General features: G+C 41.0%; 1 long non-coding RNA gene across 1 annotated transcript; it reads left to right on the top strand.

Moving 5' to 3' along the window:
• Window positions 1-15,351: 15,351 nt before the first annotated feature.
• On the top strand, window positions 15,352-17,142 carry LOC140578694 (uncharacterized). The gene is made up of 2 exons (XR_011982960.1): window positions 15,352-15,802; window positions 16,321-17,142. It is a non-coding gene; the product is annotated as an uncharacterized lncRNA (long non-coding RNA).

Genomic DNA, 17,142 nt, shown 5'->3' on the forward strand with positions numbered 1-17,142 from the left:
AATGAAATGAAAAATCTCTGGCCAGGTGATTCAGATCAGCTTGTTACTTGTTTACTTTGGTAATTAAGATATTCAAAATAATCAACTTGTGTAAGCACAAACCAATAATGCGCTAAACATTATAAAATAAAACTTTTTGACCTGTCTCCCGGAAAGCACCCCTTTAACACCGAACTTTAGTCAACATGACCTATTTTTAAGGCAATTGCGTTATTTAATTCGAATTCATTAATGCTCCGCGACTTCAGAATCCGATATTGCTAAGTCACTTTCACATCCTGCTTATGATCCGTTTTGAGTTCCCTGTGATGAAGCATAAACTTTAACCTGAAGGAAAGCTGTGTTCCCGTAAAGTATGACGGCCCCACACCCTATCCGGGATCGCGTAATAAGTATTCGGCCATACACACCTTTCACAAACAAACTTTTCAGGTCCGACTGATAAAACTCAGTGAAATAAGGACAGATTAACACTATTCGGGAGCAGGGAACAGCGTGGACTGCACCCGATTCTCACCTGAAATTAATAGGTAAGTTCAGCAAGCTGGCCAACATAGTACGTGGTGTTTTCAATGCTGCATTTTAATTACTCCGGAGTTGTACGAAAATATTTGACAAGGAAGTATGTCTCAAGTTATCATTACAACGGTCCAGTATTCATTTACTATTTAAACATAAGTCTATTTGTTAATTTTAATAAGTAGCAAGTGCATACAAGTAAATGAAAAAAGAACTAGACACTTGTAGTATAAAATAGCCTTAAAACAAGTGAGAAACTGATTAGAAAGTGATACAGACGTGCTTCGGCGTTTCTTACTCTTTTTTTGTCTGTGTCCCTTTTTTATAGCCAAGAAGCATCAGTCCTAATTTTGCTGCCGGTTATGAATTCACTTTGAATTCTTGCTTTCTAGGCTTGTTTTCAGTTGCCTGCGATTTGCTTAAAGACTCAGGCAGCTAAAGCAAGTCTTGGACGCCAGAAAAGATTTCTGCGGGGGAGGGGAGCTAAAGAGCGGCCTGACTCTCCTCGGTTGGCTTAGTGGGGACTAAAAAACTAATCATATATTTTGGTGATTATACTCGAAACCGGACTTTTTTTTACTTAATATTTGTATGACAGCTGTTATGTACGTTGTTGGTGAATTTGCGGTAATGATGCAAAATAATAAGTCTACTAGTATTTATTGAGTGTTGTAGATTTCTGTCTGTACTTTTAGAAACACGTGTTTTGTGTGGAACAAGGATGTCAATCATAACGTGTTTAAATCACATAGCAATAATCTATCAATCCATCCATTCGTCCATTCATCCATCCATCCATCCATCCATTATCTGAATGAATATCTTGGTCAGGGTAGAGCATATCCAAGGTGGCATAATGACTGCATGGTTGTAATCGCAGGGAACACTACAACAATAATACATATAAGAATTACATGTTTTTAATGATACAGTAAGTGGTTCGTTACTCATGTTACTGCTACTGTGTTCATTCATATCAATAACGTGTGTATATATGGCCTGTCTTTCCTTTTTGTGTAGGCCTCCTCCTGCCCATAGTTTGGTATTACAACATTTCACATGATTATCCGAAATGGAAGTTTACCTTAAAAAGAACGTCAACCTCTTTACTATTTGCAGCAGGCCTAGCTGTTTGTTCATTACCCTGCGTAGACATAAATTCCCACAGGCCTATAAGACTTTCTCCATCTGCACAGGGAAAGCAGATATACTCCGATATATGATTTAACCCTAACTCACTATATATCTTGTCCGGTGTTTTATCAGTGGAGGCCTACTTATACCAAATGTTTTGTTTGGATTTAGATCAGATATATAGAATTAAATAGTATATGTGTGTCCCCCCTGCCCCATGAGAGTGCCAGAGCACCTGAGTAGAAGCGCCTGTCCTGCCCCTTTAAAACCTCAGGCTGCCTTGCACACAGTGTGAGGTGTTGTCACCATCCAATGTGTGTACTAAGTGTGTGTCTGGCCTATCCCTGAGCTGTCCTACCTGCCTGGCTCTGGTCCTGCCCTGATCCCGCTCCCTCTGGGCGTCTCCTGTGTTCCCACCCCCTGTCTCAAGCCCTCTGTGTAGCACTGACCCCCCCCCCCCCCCCCACCGGCTTCCGAACTTCCTGCTCCATGACTCCAACCTGATTGCCTAGTAAACTCCCTGTGTCCCCAGTAAACACCCTGTGTTCCCAGTAAACTCCCTGTGTTTTGCAATTCGGGCCCCTGAGCTTTCTGTTCGCCACAATATGACAAATCCATGCATCATGTAAAGAAATATTAACCTCATAAAACAAGGGAGAAGAACAGTGTTGACATGAGACACGAAATTTATGCATCAGCCTACCCAAAAAAAATAAAAAATCGTGTTTGAATGATTAACGACCAAGATCTGTGCAAGATCTTTATTTTTAACTTAACACACAACCCCTTTTCAAGAGATTACTGACCACGTTTGGAAGAGTGAGAACAATAGTTAATTTGGTAAAATGTCATACTGATCCAAAGTCAGATTTTTAAATGTGAAATCGGCGAGTGAATGGCTTGTGCCAAAGGAAATCTGACTTGCCTGAGCGAAGGGCTTCATTGCGTGTCTCTAAGAACTGAAATTCAGTCTCCCAATCTCCAAACAGTGGCAATGATGCAGAAGAGTGGGAGACATGCATTTAATACAAATCCCTTGTAGTCTCCAAGGAAACATAACATTCCCTTAAAATTAAAAATACTGAGGAGATTATTTTATATGATCTGTTGATTCTTATGAGGAATACAATGTCTCATAATAAGAATATTACTGTTCCTTGCATTGCTATGTCAGACACAGGTTTGGAGGCGGCTATCGGCTCATGCTTCTGCATTTCAGAATGTTCTTTCTGCCTTGAGAATGTAATATAATGTAAACTTCAATACACACACGCACACACACACATATATACACTCACCTAAAGGATTATTAGGAACACCTGTTCAATTTCTCATTAATGCAATTATCTAATCAACCAATCACATGGCAGTTGCTTCAATGCATTTAGGGGTGTGGTCCTGGTCAAGACAATCTCCTGAACTCCAAACTGAATGTCAGAATGGGAAAGAAAGGTGATTTAAGCAATTTTGAGCGTGGCATGGTTGTTGGTGCCAGATGGGCCGGTCTGAGTATTTCACAATTTGCTCAGTTACTGGGATTTTCACGCACAACCATTTCTAGGGTTTACAAAGAATGGTGTGCAAAGGGAAAAACATCCACTATGCGGCAGTCCTGTAGGCGAAAATGCCTTGTTGATGCTAGAGGTCAGAGGAGAATGGGCCGACTGATTCAAGCTGATAGAAGAGCAACTTTGCCTGAAATAACCACTTGTTACAACCGAGGTATGCAGCAAAGCATTTGTGAAGCCACAACACGCACAACCTTGAGGCGGATGGGCTACAACAGCAGAAGACCCCACCGGGTACCACTCATCTCCACTACAAATAGGAAAAAGAGGCTACAATTTGCACGAGCTCACCAAAATTGGACAGTTGAAGACTGGAAAAATGTTGCCTGGTGTGATGAGTCTCGATTTCTGTTGAGACATTCAAATGGTAGAGTCAGAATTTGGCGTAAACAGAATGAGAACATGGATCCATCATGCCTTGTTACCACTGTGCAGGCTGGTGGTGGTGGTGTAATGGTGTGGGGGATGTTTTCTTGGCACACTTTAGGCCCCTTAGTGCCAATTGGGCATCGTTTAAATGCCATGGCCTACCTGAGCATTGTTTCTGACCATGTCCATCCCTTTATGACCACCATGTACCCATCCTCTGATGGCTACTTCCAGCAGGATAATGCACCATGTCACAAAGCTCGAATCATTTCAAATTGGTTTCTTGAACATGACAATGAGTTCACTGTACTAAAATGGCCCCCACAGTCACCAGATCTCAACCCAATAGATCATCTTTGGGATGTGGTGGAACGGGAGCTTCGTGTCCTGGATGTGCATCCCACAAATCTCCATCAACTGCAAGATGCTATCCTATCAATATGGGCCAACATTTCTAAAGAATGCTTTCAGCACCTTGTTGAATCAATGCCACGTAGAATTAAGGCAGTTCTGAAGGCGAAAGGGGGTCAAACACCGTATTAGTATGGTGTTCCTAATAATCCTTTAGGTGAGTGTATATTTTATATATATATATATATATATATATATATATATATATATATATATATATATATATATATATATATATATATCCATCCATTTTTCAACCCGCTTATCCTACTGGGTTGTGGGGGGTCTAGAGCCTATCCCGGAAGCAATGGGCATGAGGCAGGGAACAACGCTGGATGGGGGGCCAGCATATATATATATATTAACATTGCTCTATATCATAACCATTCTTTTGTTTTAATTTCACACTCATGGGTGAAATTAATGTGTTACAAAAGGGAAGTTCAACAGGTTTTTCAAAATTATTATTTTATTCTTTTTTTCCAAATTTTTCCCAATAAATTTTACTTAGGCATTTACTGCTAGTAACCAATATGCCAATATTTTTAGCTGACAAATCATATTTATTATACTAAAGCCAGGGTCAAATTTATTTATATATCAAATTTATAATCAGCTAAAGTTGTACCAAAGTGCTGAGTAAGGAAGAAAATAAGTAAAATGAATAGACAACTATTAAAGACAGACATTGTTACACACGGGTTAGTGCTATTACACACCTCTGGGACTCGGGTTCGAGTCTCTGCCATGGCTCCATGTGTGTGGAGTTTGCATGCTCTCCCCGTGTCGTCGTGGGTTTTCCTCACTGTACTCCGGTTTCCCCATCACAGTCCAAAGACATGCTGTGTGATGGGTTTGTGCCCCATCCTGGGTTGTTCCCTGCCTTGTGCCCATAGGCTCCAGACACCCCCCCTCCCCCCCGACCCTGAATAGGGCAAGTGGTTACAGGAGATGGATAGATGGATATACAAAAAACAAATGGCAAATAAACACAAATTAAATAGAACCATTAAAATGGATCAACACTATATAAAATATACCAATGCATCAAAAGATACTGTATTTTATATGAATGACCTAATTTCTTTCTTCAATGTATGTATTTCAGGGGGATATTTCTAACTTCGGATTAACTGGGTCGATCCTCAGGTCTCCTGCAGTTCATGCAGGATTGTATTCTTTGTTTGTACAATTGAGAAAAAACACCAACGGTACAAAATGCTTAGCATTAAACACCAGGTCCTCTAGGCAACAAAAGAGCTACATTTGCAAATATTTACCGTCACTCCAGTATTACACCATTTTATCTACATGTACGTGGGAAAAGGTAGGATTCAAAAATATAGAAACAAAACAAGTAAGTGATACAAGTGTAATACTCAACAACTACTTATAGTGCTCTGCATTGGGTTGCTGCCCCATCCTGGGTCGTTCCCCACCTTGTGCTGGTACCATCTGGGGTAGACTCCAGACCCCCGTTACCCTGAATAAGACAAGAATGGATGGATGGATGGACTATGTATAGCAGGACTACAACCAACATATAAGACCAGCTGTATCATTTGGCATTTTTTCAGGGCCTGTATTTCAGTACGAAAAGGTTAAATCAGTTTCTCTGTTACAAAATTCTGAATCCAGGGCTGAACTGAGATTAGAGATCCGCCCAGGACACTGGCCCAAACTGGGCCACCACACACATATGTTGACATATCTGGATACGACAGCGTGCCGTCAGTGAACGTGGGGGTAGTGCCTGAGTACGGGCCCCTATGATAAAATTATCTGGCTCACAAACCCATCGGCCTGGAATGCCAGTCCAGGCCTGTCTGAACTATACATTTAAACATATTTATGCATTTAAAAGACAGCTGCTACCAGGATATAACTCTTCCCGTCTCGTTTAAATTCACTTTCTCTAGTTATGTTATTAGGATTTTATATGTCAACATATGTTATTAGGTACTTTCCACCCACCTACATGACGTAATTACACTATAATTTTTGATAACCCAGCAAATGCAACCTATGCTTCCAGTGTCCTAGTAATGCATTATTAAACACGGCAGAAGCTCTATGACAAGGTATGAAGCATCTGATAAGCTCACTTGTGACTAAAGAAGACATAAGAAGAAATAAGCTCAAAGTTGTTTTTATTGCAGGATGCGGAAGGATGGTTACTGTAAGCACATAGCGCCCTCTGGTGTAGACTTGGGAAAACAACAAAAACCGCTTAAAATAGTTGTCTTAAATTCGTTCATTTTCTACACCGCTTGTTCTGCGCAGAGCCGCGCAAGGCGGGGAATGACCCAGGACGGGGAGCCATCTGAGTTCACGAATACTTCCAAGTCACCATAGCATGTTTTTGGACTGGAGGGGGGAGAACCCACGAGGAGAATGATTTCGATCACATAGTAGTTCCTCGTTAACTCCATATACATTAAGCCCGGGGCCGAGGCGAGAAACGTAGCAATTATGTTACAGGTTGTGTTATATGTTTATGCTAATTATCTTCCACAGAGTAATTCCACTGTAAAGTATTGTTGACTCTTTCGCAGAAGTAATTTTGTTTTGTCTGGTAAATATGCAGAGTGAGTATTGTGAAAATGGGACAGCTGGCAATACGGGGGACATTAAAGGTAAGCTGTGTTTAGTAAAACTTTATTTTCTCTTCTATGCAGTGTTCAGGGGACATTCATGTAGAAGGGTTTCAAATTGGGATTCAAGAATGTAAATTTTCAGAAACTGTCTCATTTTAATAATACTCACCCTATCGTACGTACTGTACGTAGGCCTATTATAAAATAGCCTGAACAGTATATATAGTAATCATTGGTATTTGTAAATGGAAAACTATATTCAGTTTGAAAATATGAAACCTCATCAAGCTTCACCTCAGCGTGTGGGGCAGAAAACAGTTATTTTTAGCATAGTTTTGAGGCTAATAACTGTTTTTAAAAGCTGTCACATGTGTAACAATATTGCATCATAAGTATAATCTTTTGACTGATTACTTTTTTAATTCAATAATGTTTTATTTTGCAATGACACCGAGATATGATACTAGCTTAATGACACTGCTGCCTTATAGCCCTCTGGCCTCAGCTGCTTGTATGCTCCTTCAGCTCTGAGTACAAACATATACGTCTTTCATGTCGGTAGCTGTAAATTACCTCAGGGCAGAATCCTCTAAAATGAATTACCATATTCTACCACATGGGGGCACTGTTACTGTACTATGGCCCTTCAGAATTCCAAACGCTTTCAGAATACGTGATTGGTCTTCTGAGTTGAACGGTCTCCATAACTACTGGTTATCCATTCAAGTTCCGTCGTAGCACACATAGAGGAATACGTAATTGCGCCGCTTATCGTCGGAACACTGCAATGAATACTGTTTGCATCTAATCTGCAGTTTCCTGTCCACAATGGCTGTGACACAAGAAAAGCACCTGACCTTTAGCCAATATCACACCAGTACTACAAATGATTATGTCATTCCTTTCAGTTAAATGCCTGCTATATTAATGGTTGCTTTTAGGTTAATTGCTTTCTTTTCTATGTGCTTTTTTATATAATTTATAATTTTCCATTAAATAATTAAAGAATAACATGTGAAACACCTTTCAGAAATGCAATAACAAGGAATAACATACAGGCATATAAACGAATCACACGGCAGAGTTAACCAAAAGAATGACTGATGAGTGCATTTTGTAATGCAATAGCCATAATTCAAACAGACGCTAATTTGTTTTATTTAGGAAATAGGAAGAGGCCAGATGAATATTGCACAGGGTGTTTCAATGGTGACTTGTAAAGCTGCGGAGACTTATGGGGCAGTACAGTGTGCAGCAGGCATGGAGACGAGGAAAGGCAGGCTGGCCGGGGCTAATTTGATGTCATTGGTGAGGAATGCTACCCACCGTGGGGCGGCATTGTGGGGAGGCTGATAAGACCAGAGCTCTGTGTGTGACCCGCATATCAATCAGACCCCCGTGGAAACAGGGTCCCCTACAGGCTGCAGTGCCTGGCTCGACTCTGCGATGCTGAATGCATTTCAAGTGCAGCACCCTCTCAAGCCTCCCCCCATGCCAGCCTCCTCTGCCATCACTAGCATCAGCCTGGCAAAGCTCTGACTGGCTGGAGTGAAGACTGCCTGTAGAAGGGCTTTGCCTAGATGAATAAATAAAAAAAACAATCACTAACGTACTACAAAGGCATATTTATGTCTGTTTCTCAGTTCTACTGAATGGTGTGTATGTTGATTTAATGAACACTGTATTGCGTTGGACTGGCATCCCATTGAAGTGGTTCATTACTCTTGTGTCCTAGGCTGTCTGGGAGAGGCTCCAGGTCTCCCCGTGACCTTGCATTGGATAAACAAGGACTTATTAATGTACTGTTGAACAGAATCATTGATTTTTTTTTTTTCATTTTGCGTAACCATTTAACGATACGAATGAGCAAATACTTTGAAATTAAGAAATGTAGCTTAATTTCATACCAAGGATAAAGAAAATTATTAGTTTGTTATATCATGGTGCAATTTTTTTTTTTTTTTTAAATCTTAAAGCTTTAACTTGCATTGGTGTTTTGAAAAAAGCTTCATTGATGAAGGATACAATGGAAAGTACAAAAAGCATATATGTCAGGGTCAGTCCCTGTCTTGTCCATTGTTCCCCCATTTGGCCAGCAGAGGTCGCTAGCCACCCTGCTTATGACGTAGCACTCTTCTCTGTTCCTCGGTTGTTCCCCAGTTCCCTGAGCTGCTGCATGACTGAAAGGGTTAAGTGGTCAGCTGAGAACCGTACTTCCTTTCCATCATGGGTTTGAGGCTGTCTCAATAACTTCGGTCATTTTCATTTTTGTGAGCCCCTTGTTAATTATATTATCTTGTATATGTGTGTTTCTGTATTGGTTGTTTTTGTGCCTTGGTTCTTAATTATCTTTACTTGTATCTAATTTGAATAATAATAATACATTTTATTTACATGAACTCAAAGACACTTCTGTAGTAATGTTCTGTACCCTTGTCCCTAGGGTGTGCTAGTTTTGAGTCTGTAATGATTGTTAGTTACCCTCACCTGTTTCTTGTTACTCCTAGTTCCCAGTGTTTGGTTAATTGTCAATATTCTGCACCCATTCCTTGTCTAGCCCTTGTTACTTGTGGATACATGTACCTACCCTTACCCTCTTCCTCTATCCGCCGTGTGGGTTTGTCGCCTGTATGTGCTGTAAGTGGTTCCTTGGTGCTTCTAGCCTGTTATTCCCTTGTGCTTCCGTTTGCGTGAGTTATAGCCCTTGTTCGTTTTGCTTATCTACTTGCCTTTATACTGACCCTTCATGGTCCCTTTTGTTTCTTGTTCTGTTGAGTTCTGTGTATAATAAAGTTCCCAGTACTTGTAAGCAGCTGATCTATGTAAAACAAAAAAAAATCCTACATTTCCTTAGGGGATGAATGAAGTATGTATGTATGTAATCTATCTATCTATCTATCTATCTATCTATCATGATCAAAATGATCACGATCATCATCATAATCATCGTCATCATTCACAATGCCAAATCATTGTAATATAGTTGCTGTTCTAGCAAAACTGTTTTGATCCATCTCCATAACCACCTGAACATCTCCTGGCCTATTTCAGCTTCACTCTAGAAACAAGCTATAAGCTGTAAACTATGCTTGCCTCTCCCTCACAGCTCCGTCTCTGCTCGTGGTACCCTGGACCGATAGCGCAGGCTTCCTGTCAGCATTCAAGGACACTCTGACGGATGCATCAGCGCTAATAGCACCACGTTCCCCATTAGCGTGATGCTCTCTTTTGGTGATATTGACAAGACCCCTCGACATGCAACACATCCTGTCCACCTCCACTCACCGGCGGCACATTTTCTGGAGCCTGAATTGGGTTAAGCTGACCTTGCAGTTATTATCATGAAGATCACTCGTCCAGCCACTGCAGATCTCTGTGTCTTCAAACGCGATGCTTCAGGCAGACATAGCTCTGTAGCAATATTTAAGAATAAGCAAATGATGAGATTAAGATAATCAACAACGTTATATTGTACTTGCTATTATGCAAATGCAGCTTTAGGCTATTGATTCATAGAGATGGTGAGGAAATGACTGAGATCACAGCAATAGATTTATCTCCAAAAGAATTGCCCAACCACAAACTCTCAGTGTTGTTTTATTCTTAGATTTATAGGAACAAGTACATATTCGAGGCCTTCTTTCTCTTGTAAGAATTCAGAGTAGTACACCACTTAAATCACAAACCTGCCTCCTTCCCTCGGTGGTGTCAAGCCTTTGAGTTTGTTCACAGCACAGTCGCTCGTTGCCATGACAATGCCCTCCCACCTGAATATGACTGGGAGATGGGAAGCATGCTAACCTAAAAAAAATTCCTTGGCAGCAAACTTAACCAGGACAATGGACAAGACTTGTTTAAAAAGGCAGGTTGCTAACAAGAGATCCTTGCTATGTGAATAAAAATATGTGGTGAAAGATATGTGGTAGAATATTCAATAACCATGACCCTTTCGTTGGATAAAGGATGGATAGAACTCACTATGGTTTCTTACTGCAATGTCAGTATAAAAAAGATAGGGTTGGTGTTAGTGGCTTTTTTGCTTGATCAAGAGTGAAAATTCATGGGGAGAGTCATGGTGGGGGAGTGAGAAAGAGTGGGATCAATCACGCAGAACCCCCCCCCCCCCCCCCAAAGGCGCAGTGGAATGGCGTTCGAACGCCCGCACCTGCGCTGTGACATCACCGCGAGCCACTCACCGTGACATCGAGACATGCCAAGAGAAACCGTTCGTGACGTCACTAGAGCTTGGATGTATTTAGACACAAAAAAAAACGATTAAAAAAAAGCCCCTATTAAAACGTGTCTGCAAATTAAAAATCACTTTTGTAATTGCATTCTGACTATATATTATGAGAAACCCCCATAAAGGAACACCGAATTTATTATTGGTTTCAATGTATAGACTTTAAAGAATGTGCCTTAGACTAAAGCCTGAATATATAATTGTGGGAGGATAGGAAATGGATATGGAGATGATGGACGGGTTGCCCCCCCCCCCACAGAAAGTTTTAGTTTAGCTCCCTGGCTGGGTTTCTGTTTTTTTCTCCAGCCTTTCCTGTGAATGAGAGCTGGGGTAGTGGGGGAGGGGTGAGGGGGTGCTGCTGGTTATGTAAAGAAAACTAAGATATGCTAATCTTCAACCAGGTGGAATGAAACTAACTGTTAATCCTTCGAGGACGTTTCTCATTACTCATTACTGCGGTAATGAAAAAACATGCAAGTGGAATAAAAAGCTTCGCGGTACCAAATTATTCATAAGCTTGGGTGAGTCACAAGATCTGACTCGCTGGGTTTCTCGAGGCCCCAGTTTTGCATTCAAATCCAGTCGAAATGACATAAGCTGCCTGGGGTGGCCGCTGGGTCTCGGCTTCGCAGGGTTTCCAATTGAGGAAAATTGTTGGTGTTTTCTGGGCGGGGGGGAGTAAACGACGAGAACCGGCAACGCGGCGCAGCCTGGCCCTTGGCCAGCATAAGCGCAATGAAGCCGGGCAACCAGGCGCCCGCTTTTACTATGGAAGAGTGAACGGATCTCACACTGCAGCCTCTTTGATTAACCGCGACATGGACACCACGGACGTCAGCCGCCGTGTCCCTGATGCATATGTTGGTGGTTGAGCCGTCTAACGTAACTTCTTGGAAAACGATTTATTTGCAGTTTTATAAAAGGTCAACTGATACTGCAACTTTTTGTCATGCAATTTAAATCATTGCCCTTTTTAAAAATGAACGGAAGTTCTATAATACATCGTTTAAAATGAAAAAAGTATAGTCATTAACAGACTGATGTATTCAAAAACTGAGAAAATAAATGAAAGATACGTGAATCCATCTTTTCTTTTATGGTGTAAATGTAAATGGTGTAAGAATAGCGTCCTAGTAAAGCTGATGAGGCCATTTTAGTCCCTACAAGTACTCATTGCAATTGCCATTTGAAACAGATTCAGGCATCGGAGAGCATAAGAAATTTATGCTAAAAAATATAAATGCGTCGGACGCCCCTGAAATAAATCTGCCCACTCTGTTTTTGTGGTGCCGCATTAGGATTTATGACACAATATAATCCCGACCTACTGGTGTGTTATGCAAACCCTGTGATGCCTCGGTGCTTATTATCAGGGGATAATGGCGGATTACTGTTCCACAGGCAGATGCACCGTCCTTTGCAGGAATGGTTTTGCAAGGGATTTGCCGCCAATCTCCCGAACAAAGTGAGTGTCCTACCAAGTCGTTATGTAAATTGCGATGAGTAATTGTTTACTCAAGGAAATGTGATTATGCGCAAATTTTGGCACGGCTGACGGACAGGCCATTGACCTAATAGTATTAAGTAACCCAATAATATATGAATATAGCCCCTCATATCAGTTCATGTGGGAGGTGGGTTTTCACTGAACGCTTAGGAGTGCAGCAGAAACATGCGCCATGGTTCATAATGGTTGGATTTGCCGTTCACTCCGCAAAGCTGAACATTTAAATATTAACTGCTCCGTTTCGTTATCTACCCATGGTGCTGACCTGCCGCATATCTGGGTTTGAATGTGCCTAATAGGCGCGGATCTAGGGGGGGGGGCACCCCAAATAAATAAGTGGTGCCACCACACGTCAAAATAATAAAAACTAAATATGCATTATTTGACTTTCTAAGCAGAACCACAGAAGAGACACGGTTCGGCGCAGTCAACCCCCCCCAAAAAAACAAAAAAAAAACTGCCTCCTGATAGCCACCCCAAACAAATTCTTCCGTAGGCGCCACTGGTTCCTTCGCACCTGGCCTTTTTGCCCGAATGATTGAAAGAAAATGCCCACTTTTGAGTTTCTGAGTGCCCATTCTCCATCATGGACGCTCACGGCACATTTCCCGAGGGGGATTCCCCAGTCAGCAAAATTTACCGTGGGGGGAACCCCTCTCCTCGGTCCAGCATGCGAAAAGTCTGTGTTCCCCCTTCGTACTGCATGCGCTTTATTATTATGTTTTTATTTTTGGCTAAAGACAATTGTTTAGTATCACCTCTGTGTTAAGCTTTTACTGCCACGAGATCTGGGGACTGGGTAACTGTGCATCACGTGTGAAAATGGTTGCATCCCCTTGAAACTATGTGGTGTTTCGCGATAAAAGACAATGGCGTTGATTCTCCGCAACGGAATGATAACTAGCCGCAGCGATGCGCGCCGCTGGAACTGAGCGGAAAACCTGCAGTCTGCTTATTTATTCACGGCCCACGTGGGTTTCCTAGAAAAAAACTGAGCCGTGGAGACCGAAGACGCGTCATTTAAAATTTAATAAATAAAAACGTCCCAGTTTGTCCGCCCCAGTTGAATCTGTCGCGCAAATGTAAACAGCTCATTAACAAAGTGGTTCAAGTGAATGGATTTGCATGTGACAATGGGGATGGATGACTGGAAAAAACTTTTTTTTTTGTTCGATTTAATGCTAATTATTTAAAGATGGGGCATTATAAAAGGGCAGAGTGTGAGAAATGCATGCTTCATTTAATGTATGTCAGTTAAAAAGGTAAATGCTGAAAGAAAACAATCATGAATTTGAGATATACCGCATCCACCCATAATCCATCTTTTCATCTTATCCTGATCAAGGTAGTGGGGCTCACCCTGGATGGGATGCCAAGTCCATCATAGGGCACATATAATCATACACATGTATACACATACATTATGCATGATTTAGAGACACCAGTCAGCCTGACTGAATATGCTTGGACTGTAAGAGGAACCCTGTGTGACCAGAGGGGAATGTTGAACCTTTGCACAATGTCTGGAGGTGGAATCCCTCCTCCTTCCAAACAGTGCTGCAGATTCAGTGCAGGTTACTTGAGTTACTGTCATTATTACTACTGTTACTATTAACAATATTATTTGACGTTGTCATGGGGTTTCCTCAGGTTTTCCAGTTCCCCCCCCACAGTCCAAAAACATGCTGAGGTTAATTGGTGTTGCCAAATTGCGTGTGTGAACGTGCCCTGTGATTGGTTGGTGCCCCATTCTGGGCTGTTCTCCGCGGTGACCTCCCGGATAGGCTCTGGACCCCTGGCAACCCAGAATAAGACAAGTGGATATAGAAAATGGACGAATGGACAAACACTTAAGGTGTTACAGGCAGGTTCTTATGCAGTGCAGGGTGGTGGTGTTCCTGGAGCCTATCCCAGAAAGCATAGGGTGGGCATGAGCAAACGGACACCTTGCAGGGGATGCCAGTCCATCACAGGGCACGCACTCTGTGATCACTCAATTCTATGAGTAATTCAGAAATTCACCTACGCAAACGTTATTGACTATGGGAAGAAACCAGCATAAACACAGGAGGAACAGGCAAACTCTGAGAACACAGAGCACATTTTGTGCAGGAACATTTATGCTGCTCTCCAACGCATGGTCACACCTTCACATTTTTCACATTTTTAAGTGTAAAATTTATTTTAAGGCTCTGGGTATTTTCAGCCTTGGGCTATTATCAGATGGAGGCAACAAACAGGTTCTGAATATATATTTGGGATGGTCCTCATACATATAATAGAGAATACATAGATACGCAGGCATATCTACTGATCTTCTTATTCATATTGGAATAAGGTATACAGCCTCTATGCTTCTGCAGTTGGTATCAAACACCGTCAAACAATGGCGGAGACTGCAGTTGATGAAATGGTTTACTCTATATGCACAAACAGCAGAGCGTCAGGATCGGTGCCCGTCCGGCTCTGTGCCATGCGTCTTCTCCCAGTTTGGCCAGCAGGGCTTACTGACCCTCCCATGTGCTATGACCCTAGTGCTGTGTGGCTTAATGACCTAAGTTGTTGGCCACTGTCCTGATTCCCCCTTTGTTGTGGGTTCAAAACTCAGCTAGTTGTTATTTAACATTTATTTTGTGTTTTTTCTTGGATTATCGTGTGTTTTGGTTATAGTCCCTTGTTCTTGCTTCTCTGTTTGTAGTATGTTCAGTTTTCCTTGTTTTACTTTCCCTTAGTGTTTTTCTGTATCTGACCACCCCCACCCGTTACTTGCTACCCTGAGTCCTTTGTGATTATTCGGTTGTTATTCTCACCTGTCCTTCATCTACAGCCCCCCCCCTCCTCAGCTTATGATGGGGCTACGTTCCGATGAACCCATCATAAATTGAAAATATAAGTCGAATATGAATATAAGATAAATCACACAGAGAAAAAACACTGTGCGGTACATTGTCAAACACTGTATGGGATGTTTACGCTTGCGATTGCTACAGAGACCGGAAGCATACACTCTAAAAAACGCTGGGTTGTTTTTTCAACCCAAATGCTGGGTTGAGACTGCTGGGTAACAAAGTTGGGTTGATTTAACCCAATTTGGGTTGAAAATCGGTCTTGATCTATAACCCAGCAGTGCTGGGTTGGGAACGCGGACGTGAAAGAGAGCACGCACGTCACGTCAACATCCAGGGACATCAGCGAGAGTTGACGGAGTTTTGCGCCGTCTTTAGAGGGAAGCCAGTGAAATTCTGTCTGAAACGTAAGTTATTCAGTGTGTATTTAACAATGTTCATAATAAATAAAACATTTGCTTTACTGTATAATATATATACACGCAAATTTTAGGCTTTCGGTCAGTTGAACTGAGATTACCTAACGACTAAGCGACGGCCGATCTCTTGCTCAGTGGACGGGAAAGCGCGCGTGACATCGTCATCGGAAGGAGCTTGGAAAGGATAACGTAAAATTTTTAAATATTACTTTTGTATATGTTAAGTCTACTTTGTTTATTATTAATGATTTACTGTGTTAGATGCGGTTTTGATATAGCGGAGTTTACTTAACTAATTTGATTTTGTCAGCACATCCACATAAATTTCACGCTCTGCTTGTAAGGTACATTTCGTTCAATTCGTTTGACTTAGTTGTACATTCGACAGCAAACGATGTTAATTTACTACGAACATGTAATTTCTTTAATCCTGTAAATGGTTTGATGCAGGCGGGAATGTCTGATCTTAGCTCAGGCTAAAGGAGGCTTGAAACTAAGCATGTTCGACGGACATTTTCTAAGCATAGTGCTAAGGCCATGGTCAGTGGTTAACTAATGCTGATAGCTTGGTGTGTTATGGTCTTTAATGCTCCTAAAGGTTTTTTAGGTGTTCTGAAGGTAGCTCTAAGGATATTTAACTTTTACACATTTTTGAGTTCCTAATGAATCTATACCATTTCTTTTTTATTTATTTTTCCTTTTTTCAGATTGGGACCAATATGGCTGAGTACCTTCGTTCAGAAGAGTCCATTGAATTTTCTTATGTTCTCATGCTTGGAGACAACCACTGCTTTCAACCCTTTGCTATAATAAATGGCACAGCATTTGAGCAAAGTACATTACTTGCTGCAGTGGACGTTTGAAATGTTTTCATATTTTAAATACATATTTTCTTGGAAGTAAATTTGACTTCAGTCACTTTATATCTCAGGATATATTGATGTTTGCACATAATTGTTAATGGGAAAGTTATAAAATGTTTTCCTATTTTTTCCTAATCTTAAATTTGTATTTTCTTAAGTTTTTTTTTTTGTTTGTTTTTTCAGTCAGTTTGATGCCGTTTCATTATTACTTCTACATATTTTTTCAGTTGATGATTTATATATATATCAGGATATGTTAATGTTTATGCACAAATTTGTATTTTAAAGTTAATCTTTCTGACTTCAGTCAGTTAGATGCTTTTTCATTATTACTTCTACATACTTTTATTTTTCCTGTACTCTGCAATTACATTGCAACTGATTCTTACTGATGATTCCTGTATATCTCAGGATATATTTATGTTTATGCATGATGTAAATGTTATGAAAAGTTTTCATATTTCAAATTGTGTTTTTCTAAAGTTAATTTGTCTGACTTCAGTCTGATGCATTGTTACTGACTTCAGTCACAGTGTTTCTGTGATACAGTTTGATACATTTTAATAGAAATTGTCTTAATGCTGAGGTGGAGATGGGAAAAATGTCTAAAATTCATATGGACACATTTTTAACATGTTTTGTCATAAATAAAATTCCATTACTGAA

Source organism: Paramormyrops kingsleyae, chromosome 16 (genome assembly GCF_048594095.1).
Source record: "Paramormyrops kingsleyae isolate MSU_618 chromosome 16, PKINGS_0.4, whole genome shotgun sequence".
Taxonomy (NCBI): domain Eukaryota; kingdom Metazoa; phylum Chordata; class Actinopteri; order Osteoglossiformes; family Mormyridae; genus Paramormyrops; species Paramormyrops kingsleyae.